This window comes from Phlebotomus papatasi, chromosome 3 (assembly GCF_024763615.1).
Source record: "Phlebotomus papatasi isolate M1 chromosome 3, Ppap_2.1, whole genome shotgun sequence".
In the NCBI taxonomy this organism is placed as follows: Eukaryota; Metazoa; Arthropoda; class Insecta; order Diptera; family Psychodidae; genus Phlebotomus; species Phlebotomus papatasi.
In genome coordinates, this window is record NC_077224.1 from 21,418,532 (window position 1) to 21,430,581 (window position 12,050).

The 12,050-nt window shown below is 32.5% G+C and overlaps 1 protein-coding gene and 1 non-coding gene across 4 annotated transcripts in view; one reads left to right on the forward strand and one right to left on the reverse strand.

Moving 5' to 3' along the window:
* Window positions 1-12,050, reverse strand: part of LOC129808236 (pseudouridylate synthase RPUSD2-like) — a 351,794-nt gene that overhangs the window by 162,660 nt on the left and 177,084 nt on the right. The window lies entirely within an intron of this gene.
* Trnat-agu (transfer RNA threonine (anticodon AGU)) lies at window positions 10,633-10,705 on the forward strand. The gene has a single exon. It is a non-coding gene; the product is annotated as a tRNA-Thr (tRNA).

Genomic DNA, 12,050 nt, shown 5'->3' on the forward strand with positions numbered 1-12,050 from the left:
TTAAAAAATAGAGACCTCGGAAATGTAATTAATTCAAAATTTACAACTTTTAGTCTCTGCATCCAGGTAATTGCTTGACCTAGATTGGACTTTAGATACATTCTGAAAAGGTCTTGATATCAGATACAAAGATACTAAAATTTCAAATCAAACGGACAAGTTTTTTGTTTTGACAGTTATTCAAAATAGCGGACAGAAACGTCAAATCAAGATGGGGACCACGACATCTTGTAGTTCTCATGCATATCACTCTTAGATGTGAAGGCTTTTATTGCCGTTTGTTACTAGAAATTGTTTATTTTTTTAGTATTTATTAAAAGTGCAAGCCATTTTTCCTATTTTTTTTTATCATAAAGTTCTATAAACTGAATGGTAATAGCACAAAATCCATTCATTAACAACTGAATACAAATAATTTTACCAATTTACCCTCTTCATTTCATTTTAACTATCTGTTTTTAAAAGGTAAAGGGGAAAAATAGCGAAAAAACGTGCAGTCACCCGCAACGACGGTGCGTAAACCACTTCTTCCATTTGAATTCCTCAATTCCGAAGTCTATAAAACGAGTAAGCCTCACAGCTGGAGTTTCATTCTCCAGAAGTGTCTCGTCTAAAAAGTAAGTGGGACCTTAAATTTGCGCAAAATCTCATTGATTTTCGAAAAAGTTAAATTCAATTTCAAATTTCCTAAATAAAAACTAAACAAATTGGCTCCGTTCAGTAATAACCTTTCGAAGAGGCAAAGCCACTCCAAACCCAAGCCAAATCTATTCGAAAATCTACCGGATGCCTAAAGTGCAAGTTCATATACCCGCCGCTTTAGCGCTGATTGTTCTGCCATGTCGAATTTCGATATTCTTGACACTTCAATTGTCAACAAGAGTGTGCACACTTTTGCTGAAAAAAGTGAATTTTTGTATAGTTGTGGAATTTTAGGATGGCAATTGAATTGCAATTTTATTAAGATAAATGTCCTTTTCATGAACTTGCTCAGTTTTGTGTAACTCGTCGGTTTAAACGTTCGAACTTCCAACGGGTTTTTAGGTAAATTCTCTCTGATTTACCTTCGAATTGGTAAAGGAAAAACCTCAACCGGAGAGAGCTCTCAAATCGGGAAGGTTATTACTGAACGAGAGGATTAGAGTGAAGCGGGAATATCATAAACTTCTGAAGTGTCGTAGCTCTGTTTATTTTTCGACAACAAGGTGAAAACTGACACATCGTTAATCTCGAAATAATTTCGAAACTTCGAAATACGAATAGGAAGTATTTAAGCTACAACGCGGACATAACGAGAAGTAAAAATGTATTTTCTTTGACTCTCGAAATCGATTATCGAATGTATTTGCTCTTGGGGAAACTCCAGCTTCAATCATTCATAACTTTTTTTTAATTTATTTTGCATTTAATTATCTTTTGAATACTTTTGTACCATTACAAACATTTTCAATTATTCATAAAAAATATATATATAATCCTATTTAAATACCTTCGCGTCTTTCTTCCCAGGCTAACCAAGTGAAATAAAATGTTCAGTAGTTGTTTCATATCATAAAATAGTTCTTATTTGCATATAGAGCATAATATTTTAATTAAGAAAAGAACAAGTTCAAGAAAGTTGAATACACCTGTTCGTTCTTTCTGTTTCAATCTTCCACCCAAAGTGACTCTCAAACTAAAAGACTTATTGGAAAATTTTCCATCATCCATAAAATACTATTATTGAGGAAAAAAAAGCCATATTTTGGCGTTATTTACTGGATATTTGGATGGTATGGATGGAGAGGTTAACCATTTTGCACCATCCCAAAATGAAGCTTAAACCGCGGAAAATGTCACTTCCGTGCTGGAAAAGCGATTTTTCATCAATACCACAACGGTATACACCTCTCTTTTCCCATTTCCAAATCTCACGAGAATTTTATTGTATTTATTTGATTCACCAAAAAAAAGCTAACCTTTAAAATGCTCTCCACACTTCCAGTGTCAATATTTACCGAAAAGGGGACGACCAGACACAAAAAAAAAAGCTCACAGTTTATTTATAGCAACTGCAATTGATTTTGGACATAATTTATACTAATATTTATTCTATGGCATTTGCGCAAAAAAATAATGGATTTTTTTCACATCAATTTTTTTGTGTTCATTAATTTATCTATTTATGATAACTTTGAAATGTAATTGGATATTGATGGGAAATTTTCCCATTAGAAGTCACTTGGGATATGAGAAGTTGTCATTATTATCCAATATGAGTAAGGCATTACCAATCTCCCAAAAGATTGGCTTCCCCATTGTTTCTCAACACCCACGTTGAGATTTTGCTCCCAAAAGAGTCCCCAAATGCCTCTTCAATTGCTAAAGAAGAATTCCATACAATACCCCATCAATGGCTTTCCTTTCGTTTGTCCTTTCTCCTCAAATTTCTCACCAATTGATGAGGTTGTCAAAAGAAGCTTTTCACCATTCCCCCTCGGCCAAAAGCTTGTTTCATTTTCCCTCACTCAATTGGACCAATTCATCCAGAATATTTGATGATTTTCATAAAATTCAAGTGGATTATTTCAGAAAAGCTCGTATTAGAAAAATTACACAAAGTTCAGTGATAGATATTTTTATGAAGACGCTAATTAAAGAAGCTTTTTGTGAATCATTTTTTTTAAGAATTACTAATTTACCACCACTACAACGAATTCTATCTCATTATTGCAATATTTATGGACAAACACACTTAAAGAACAAATTAATAACTTTTATGATCCCATTTCTGTTTCAGCAATCATAGAATTATTTATAATAATTTCAATATTTAAAAGTCACTTTGATGAGATATTCATAATTTTTTTTGTCACAAATAATTGATGATTGCAATAAAATTAATTAATTGATCATTGCAATAAAAAATCAGTTATCAGCAGAAAATTTTCAATTTGGCACAATTAACCAAATGCGTAGGGCAAGTGTACCAAATTTCGGCCAGCTTGCAATTCCGGCCACTTTTTTTGTTCCTCGAATTTCCATGAATTTTTAGTTTTGGCATACTCTAGAGCAGGGGTGTGCAAGAACCGTTTGAAACCGAATAAACGTCAAAATAAGTTGGTTCAGGTAGCGTTTTGACCATTAACGTACAAGTTTCATTTGACGTTTGTTCGGTTTCAAACGGTTCTTGCACACCTTTGCTCTAGCAATTATACAACGCAAATATACAACAAACAATGTAGCTTTGACAAACTAGATAATGTGAAAAAGACATTGGTAAGATGTCGGAAAGGCAATGAAATGAGAACGAATGTGGCCGAAATAGGCCACCAAAGCTATGTATAAATTTTTATTCATTTCAAAATCTATTAAGAATGATTTTAGAATAAATAAAGGCAATAAACTGTCTACAAAGTTCCAAGCAACATTCCTGAAGAAGAAGTAATAAAAAATTCAATTTGTATTAAAAGTATTACATTTTAAACTTGAGACTTTGGCGCTTTCATGAAACTATGCCGAAATTTGGCCCATTTACCCTACATTGAAATTTTTTTTTCAAATTAAAGAGCTTTCAAAAAAAAACTTTAAGATAAATTGCAAACATATAAAATTTTATATAAAGTCTGATTCGTGTAAAATGTCTGTCAACCTTTATAATTAAACCATTAATAACTTCCTGATAACTATGCTAAAATGAAATTTCAAACTGCTTAAAGGTGTTTAAGTAGTTAAAACTTTTAAAAGACCTTCTGAAATAAGAGCCAGCAATTAACAGAAATCATGATACTAAATATCCTACTTAAATATTATACCACGAAATTTATTATTCAATTCTTATTATAGAAAATAAATTTTCTATTGTGAATATCGTTACACCGAAATTTTAAAATAAAGCATATTAGCTCAATTAATAAATAAATTTAGGCCACGCCCTCTTTAATAATTACAGTCTTTCCGTACAGAAGTAGATCTTCGAAAATCTATTTAAAGATCTAAAAAAGAGACTTTCTTACTTCTTGATAATTCCTCAAGGTGGCTGAAGCACATCCTGTTCGAATTTTGAAGTGCTCAAGTGTCAAAATGTGACGGTCTTCACATTGTTGTGAGGAAAAAAACAGAACAATGATGTTTACTATTCTTGCCCCAGTATTTAAGCACTCCATGATCACTGAGTAACGCTTTTGCCAGCTTTTTAGTGTGATATTTGATAAATTTTCCAAACCTTGTTCGAAAATTTAGTATGAAAATTCGAAATTGAATTTGAATTCTTCGAACGTCAACGACTTTTTGTGCAAATAGCCATTTACCTTTTATGCAAGAATCTATTGGAGAAATAATATATTGGATAATAATATAATATATTATTGGAGAATCAAAATCTACTTCTGTTTGGGCTCAGTCAATTTGTATTTGTAGAACGAATGCTACAAGCCCCACACCAGAACATTCTATTTACTGCTAGTATTCCGGAGATTTAGCCCCATTGACTATTTCAAGGTGCCGACGAATCCAGCATCCTCCTCGCTTCACTGATGAAGACCGACAGAGAAGCCGATTCGATCGTACCTTCGGAATATCTCGTCGAGCACTCACAACCCCATCTAGCGGAACTATAGAGATATCGTAACTTGCGGTTATACGGTCTTCAGACCTAAGGCTTAACCATCTAGCTTAATTTCTCTAATTCCTTATCAGGCGTGGTTTTTTGGGAAATTGTTGTTTATGATTGGATATTAAGGACAAATAATCCATTAGATTTTGAAAAATTAATAAAATTGCTTGTTATTTAGATTTTTGAGACCTTCGGGAACTGGGCTAAACCTCCAGTCTGAAGCCGAAATTACCTGCCGTTATAACACTCCTCAGAGTTACCACCCCAGCTGAACACTGATTGGTACCATTGGCTTAGAAAACTCTTCGTCAGGACGGGCTTTCTCCCTCATACTCCTCTCGGCCCAACAGTTCTACTACAAATTGAAGTTAATATTTCGGGGCAGACTACAAAAATATGAAACACGCCTCCCTTCAACTTGTATTGCAAATCAAATTGTTGAAAAATAAATCGCTAAATTAAAGAAAAAAAAATCATCGTTAGAAGCACGAGCAAAAAATAGGCAATGTGATTCCGCACCCACTTTATTAGCATTATTAGCACACAAATCAGATGATTTTTACCTTGTCATCTCTAGGGTTGAAGGAACACCTATTGGCACTTTAAGAAATCGCATCATGGCTTATTGGCATCCTATTTTGTACCAAATGGGATGTGAAATTTGAACCCTTATGCCGGCTTCAGATATAAGGTTTAGCCCAGTTCACGATGATCTCGAAATTCAAAATAGCAACCAAGTTTATTGGTTTTTCAAAATTAAATGGATCGTTTGCTCATATTGTTCAATCTTAAAAGATAATTTTCCAAAAAATCTTGATTGATAAAAAAATTAGAGAAGATAAGCCATATGGCTAAGCCTTAGGTCTGAAGCCCGTATTATCTTTATAGGAAATGGTAGGTTAATGAAAAAAAAATCAGTGTTTGTATTTTATTTAAATATCAATATTTTTACGAGATTGCCAATAGGTGTTCTCTGCCGAGCAGGTGTTCTATCGACTCCACGATAATTGGAATTTGTCTGATGTAAACAAAATAAATAACAAAAATTGAAGTTTCCACGCCTCTTCCAAAACCACGCCCACTTGAGATCTTTACCTTCACACAACGCTGTTATTTTTTATTCACACTTTCATAAGATTGATGAAACAGGTAGAAAATGTTTTAAGAATTCTTGTTTTGAAAATTATTTGTATTATCATTCTATGACAGTGTTTACTATTTTCATAAAAGAAAAGTATAAAAGGGCATGGCTTGTCTCACTTAAGAGAAAACCATTGTAATCTTAACTTAATGGTTCAGTCTTCTACTATTCAATAATTAATATTCAAAAATAATAACTTCAATTAGTTATAACGCCCGAAGGGAGATTTATCTTATTTACTTGTTGAATCTCATCTGACCATCAGTAAGGGAATTTTTTGATTTTGAGGAATTGTCACACGTGAACTCGAAGCCTGACAAAGCCAATCGAGGTTTTTCTAATATCACATGAGTTTGAAAATGCAATTCATTGATATTTTAATGTAATCACTTACTGATATTATGTAAATACAAGATCAAGACGAACTGTCTTGATTGAATTGTTTAATAAAACTCATTGTCATTTTGAATTCCCATAAATCTCAAATATGTGACTTTTGACAATGCCACATGACAATGTCGTGGTTACAGAATCACTTCTTCAAATAAGCTTTCCTTTCGATCGCAATTTGTCATATATCATTACCAGAGCGTTATAGAATAACCATACAGGACATAAATTAAAGCCTGAATAAAATTCTGTCTTTCATGCATTACTTTTAAGAACAATGTCACACGGGATGTCATGGGGACAATGTCATACGACAAAATTTAGAACTTTTTATGTGATAAATTCGGCAAAACTATTCGAAAATGTGATTCATATCGATCATTGAGAGATTGGAGAGATTCATAAAGCTGCTTATAATGGTCATTCGACCTTCACTGATCTCACCGGCCTTAAATGTTGCCCTGCTTCCCCTACTTACGAATTTAACTAAGATAATTTGTCATATGACATTGTCAGATTGTTATAGAATTCCTTTACAGGAGGTAACCGGGAGGGTAATTCTGGAAATGCCATATGACAAATTGGATTCGAATCTTAGGAGAGCTTTTTCGAAAATGCGATTCTGTAGCCGTGAAATTGCCATTTCAACTCATGTGACATTGTCAGAAGTCACCTATTTGAGATTTTTGGCAATTCAAATGACAATAAATTTTGTAAAACAAATTAACCAAGACGTACTGTATTTTCATAAAATCAACAAGTAAAGGTATTTCATTAAAAAATCAATGAATTGCATTTTCGAACTTATAAGATATGACAAAAAAAGCTCGATTGGCATTGTCAGATTTCGAACTCACACATGACAATGCCACGAAAATTACAGAATTCCCCTAAAGGCCTCAATTAGGGCCTACCATTCAGAGCTTACCAATAAAGCCTAAAATAATGTGTATGGCCGGATGATAATTACACTGAGAAAAAAAGAGGGTGCGATTAACTTTTTTTCCTCATAACTTTAACACTTTTTAGGTGTAAAAATATATTAACATTTTTTAATGTTAATTTTACACCTTTTTAAGGGTAAAATTAACATTTCCGGAATGTTATTTTAACTCTTTCGGATTTCTCTCAGTCAGTGTAAAGACTTAACTCTGAGCACGTCTTGCCCCTAAAGGGCTATAAAAATCGATGTTCTGATTAAATTGAGTCAATTATTGTCTATCAAAAACAACATATAGCCGATTTCTATATCAGTTTAAATAAACACTTTAAGAATAAATTACTCACGTAGTTTTGAAGATATTACGTGAGAAATGTCCGACAAAAGCGACAGAAGAAAAGAATTTATAGTAATTAAGTGGTCGCAATTTTCAGAGCTTTTATTACCTCTTTATTATTATTTTTATTATGTGGCTCCTTCGATATTACAGAGGCACAAATATTACCAACATTTTATATTAGATTAAACGGCTTTTAAAATAAACCCTAATTTTCTTTACTACAAAGAAAACAATTAGAAAAAAAAGAGGAATAAGACACTGAATCACCAAAATTAGAATTCTGGCTGAAGTTGTGCCACTGTAATATCAAATAAGCGATATGCAAATGTTCTAATAGATTCAATTTTCTTCTTCTCAGTAATCACTATTGAAATTGTAGTCAAAGTTAAACTTACGCAACTGCTATAAAGAGAATTTTGACATCAAAAATCAACAATATTGTGCAAAATGCTAAGCTAAAGAGTAAAATGTCTCAAAGTAACTTTACATGATAATACTTGCTGTGCATAAAATAAATGTATGTTAAACAAGGGATATGCCATGTTTGCTCAAAGTTTGTCTTTTGGAGCAATTTGGAGACAGGTGGAGTGTGAAAAGTGTTCAATGTTCTCACTTCCTATGCTTATTTTTCTTTCCAAAAACTCCCTCTCTATCCCATTTTCTCTTGCATATAGACTAAGAGTGTTCATTGTGATGCACTTAGCTCGTGATAATCTCAAATGAATTTTAATATACTCCTCCACAAGTGGCTGATAATGTCTCTTGGAGAAACTCCCCATACTAAAGGAGAGGTTCACAAAATTAATCGTCTGAGTTGTCCTAATAATTCTACATGATATCTCCTGGAGATATTCTCAAGAGACCAATAATTTTTTTTCTCTCCATACCAAACCGCATAGGCAAATAAAAGTTCCTCAGGAGATTTTCACCACGTGAAATGAGATAAAGTGTCACGAAATTGTTTGAATATTCACGAGCACGCTCCTTTCGTATTTCCTCAGGAGTATGCTCTTATTTTTTTATCCACCTTCATTTGTTTAACATTCTCATTCAATTTATGCTTCTTGAGCCTTTTTACTTGTTCCTCCTTTTTTTTCGGCACGAGAAGGAAAACTTTAGAGCTTTTGCATCCTTCCTCTTTTTCCGCTTCATTACTCTTGGTACCAAAAAAAAACTTTGGTGACTTTTGCACATTGATTCTCTTTTTATTTTTATCCGAGAAGAACCTCTCCTTGGGAAAATAATCCCAAATCCCCCAAAAACAATTCCTCATTTTTGTTTCTATTTATGTTTAATCATGACAAAAAAAATTGTTGTATACTCAGGCAGGATTTATTTACAATCGTGCATTGCAATATTTATGAAAGGTATGTCCACGCGTAATAAAATATTATACAACAAAATAATAGCTATCAAATATTGTTTTTAACAAATGAATTTTCCATTGATATCAATTTCCCTAGCTTATGAAATACCAAAAAATATTAATTAACAGATTTTATTGTTAATTATATAAACCTACAAATATGTTGGAATTGAAATGCAGCGTGTGGTTTTATTTTAATTTGGCTGAAAACGGACTGGAAAATCGATTTTGAATGAATATACACACGTATAGCGAGAGGATTTCCTGACAAATAATCACCTAATTTGTTCATTATCACCTATGCTAGCTCAACAATCATTATAGTCCATTGATGATGTTTTTCGAGAGAGATCGTGCTAAACATCCGCGTGCTTTACAACTTCCTAACATTTTGCCCCACAGCCACATTTCCATTGATTCCCAAAATAACAATACAAAAACCTGACTAAATGGGCGGGAGATGGGGAATTAACGGCGATAAAGTTAATAAAGAGGATTTCATTCTGTTGCTCTTCAAGTATTACCTCACTTTTGATTTTATTCTTTCTTTCTGATGGTTATTCTTCACCTCAATCTTGATCCAAAGGCTCGTTATTTATAAAATCGAAGTAACTTCTTTGGAAGACTACTTTTAAAAGATTGAACGATTCATTACATCACTGAGAGAAATCCGAAAAAGTTAAAATAACATTCCGGAAATGTTAATTTTACCCTGCATTATTAATCTGAAATCGGTGTAAATATTATGCTTTTTAGGTGTATTATGGGTTAAAGTTACCCTTTTTCATGTTAATTTTACACTTCAAAAGGTGTAAAATTAACATTAAAAAATGTTGATATATTTTTACACCTAAAAAGTGTTAAAGTTACGAGGAAAAAAAGTTAATCGCACTCCCTTTTTTTCTCAGTGATTAAATGTCTCAAAATCGTTAACGTTCCAAAATCAATAAAATACTAAAACTCTTTTCTTTTTAATATTTTTGCCAACCAATAACAAATTTTTAATAATTATACAAACTGAGCCGAGACACACGAGGGGATTATATATTTATAACAGATGGTAGGGAGATTTTATCCTAGCCTCGAACCACTCGGGGGTATTTCCAGAGACTGACTACTGAGGGCAAATTTTTGAAACTCTGGAGATTCTTGAGTACATAGAACGATTACTTTACATTATAAAGAAGTCGTTCCAAGAGGAATTGAATTTATGGGATGTGCGTGTGGATTTATCTCGGCCACTAAAGAGCTGACCGTGACGGGTATGCGAGTGCGAGTGATAAAAATTGGCCCTTTGGTGTATATTTTGAAAACTTTAGATAAATAACACCAAAGGGCCAATGGCATATCCGGCATATCGATGACTCAGAATATAAGTCGTATAACTCGATTTTTTGCAAAAATTCATTTTTTCGCTATTTGGGTACTTTTGCCATCTTCTATCTTTCCTTAAATATTTTATAACAAAAAATTATAATTAGGGTATATGTCCTAATTCAAAACCATTTCCAGACGCTTTAACTTCGACAGAAGATTCAACACATTAAGTTCATTTTTTTTTTTTTTTTTTGAAGAGAATTACATAAATTTGCTCCTTGACTCTTCTAGAATGTGACTGTTTAGTGAAAACTCTTTAGATATATTTTGAAAACCTCTTAAATACAAGAAAAATACGCGAGCGTAAATTGCTTCTATTGGAAACAAATTAATCCAAATGGAGACAAGGGAAAGTTTCTAATTGGAGACAAAGAGTCTAACTGAATAAACTTTCCCATCTAAAACAATAAGAAAATCGGGAAATCGACAATCAGAGCAAATGCAATTGGCTAAAGGTCGTGTAGCAAGGCAAGCAGGGCATATGGCCTCTATAGCTCAATTGGTAGAGCACTCGTCTAGTTAACGAGAGGTCTCCAGTTCGATTCTGGGTGGAGGCAGGAATTTTTCCTATCTCCACTGAGAAAAAATGGATGATTTGAGTGTCATTTGCTCTGATTGACGATTTCTTTGTACATAAATACAATTAAAATTGAACTAAAGTTCGTAAAATTCTCACAATAAGAAAATCTCTTTAAAAATATTATACTTCCGTGGTTTCCTATTGAAGCACTTGCAGACACTTCAGAAAAACCCTTTTTGTTCACGAAATAGGTACTTATTTCATTTGAAAACTTCACGTACTTAATTTAACTAAAATTATCCAGAAATATGACATAAATGTTAAACAAAATGAATAAGCAACCGTCACCTTATTGTGTTTTTCATTGGAAAACATGGTCGATAGATGAAAAATTCGATGGTGAAAAGGTACACTTTTAATGTTTCTGAGAAATTAACAAATTAAAATTTGTGAATATGAATGCATTTTCGCTTTATTTGGAGCAAAATTAACTAAATTATGAAACTGTAGTATAGAAAATATATAAATATAATAATTTAGTACTGTATTTATCATGAAAAAATGACGTTTCCATTTGGAGTAGCGAAAAATTTCCATTTGGAGGAGGTTTTCAATTAGCTTAATTTACCCTATTTCCAAAGTTATAGCGCTCTTCTTTAATTGAGACCAGATATTTCTCAATTTAATTAATAGCATAAGGGTCGACTGAGTGAAATAGTAAAATCCAAAGTTGGTCTCCTTTTTCAATTTTTTACCTTCTAAATTTTAATTGTTTTACTGTCATATTTATTATTTTTAATTTATTTGCCGTTTATTTTAATTTATTTTCTACCCATTTTTTTATCTCTTTGTATTACATTTTCTTTTTTATTTAAAGCTATTACTGGTTATATTAATATATTTATGCTAATTTTCCCTTACCCTTCCTTTTCCCCTCCAAAACCATGTTTTTTGGAATTGCTTGAAAACGCATCGTGCGAATTTTTAAAATTTTTGAATGTGGTTTAGAGATTATCCAGGCGGACAATTGACCATGCGTGAAAATACCCTTGAATCATTCCTAATAATGACTTTTGAAGGTCAAAGGTTAAAAAAGGCTCTAAGAGAGCGCATTATCAGGCAAATGGCGCCGTGTTTGGGCTTATTGGAAAAGTCTTGGAATTTTCGATAAAAATGAACAGGTTCCAATTATTTTTGAACCTGTAATGAACCATTTCATAACCGATAACTAATTTTTATTCAAAATTCAATTATATTTGTCCTAAGTTATTTTGTGTAATGTTTTGAGTGATTTATAAATCCGTTAAAATCGGTTGTGAACCGGTAATAAACAAGTTATGAACCGATAAGTCATTTTTGTCCGAAAATCAATTTTATTACCC